The 579-nt window shown below is 34.2% G+C and overlaps 1 pseudogene; it reads right to left on the minus strand.

Annotated features, from left to right (window-relative positions):
- Nucleotides 1-207: 207 nt before the first annotated feature.
- Nucleotides 208-358, minus strand: LOC118667883 (annotated as a pseudogene).
- Nucleotides 359-579: the final 221 nt, after the last annotated feature.

Here is a 579-nt window from a genome sequence, read left to right on the forward strand (position 1 = left end):
GGTCTCATTGATATATCTCTTCATTTATTTATCTCTGTTTTGTACTCCAGGGTAATTATTTTTTGAACCATGCTTCAGTGTATTGGCATTGTCAATCCATCAACAGACAGTTATCCAATTAAGTGAGATTGTTTTCATTCTGACTTAACATGTGCCTACATATATCCACCTTGACAATGTACCATTTCCAACTTTAGTCAGGGTATGTTATTCCTTCATCACTTTCACAATTTTCATGCTGCTGCCAGGCATCTTCTCAAGTTTGCTTTGAATTCTGTCTTCAGTGCATCCCTCACTGCTTTTGCACAGATCTGGGAGTATCAGGTGTGGCTGAGTCGTGTTGCCAGTAGGCCACCATGATGTCACAGTAGAGGGCTTGTCAGACCAAATTGCAAGGATCATCAATGTTGGCTTAGTGGGTGACCATATATGATATATGATATATGATTAATATATAATATATAATGTATAATATATAATAAATATGTAATAAGTATACATATATTTTTAGGTAAGTCCTATGTCTTATTTTATTTGTAGGTATCTTGTGTTTTTAAGGTATTTTTGAATGATATATTT

Source organism: Myotis myotis, unplaced genomic scaffold, assembly GCF_014108235.1.
Source record: "Myotis myotis isolate mMyoMyo1 unplaced genomic scaffold, mMyoMyo1.p scaffold_m19_p_13, whole genome shotgun sequence".
Taxonomy (NCBI): domain Eukaryota; kingdom Metazoa; phylum Chordata; class Mammalia; order Chiroptera; family Vespertilionidae; genus Myotis; species Myotis myotis.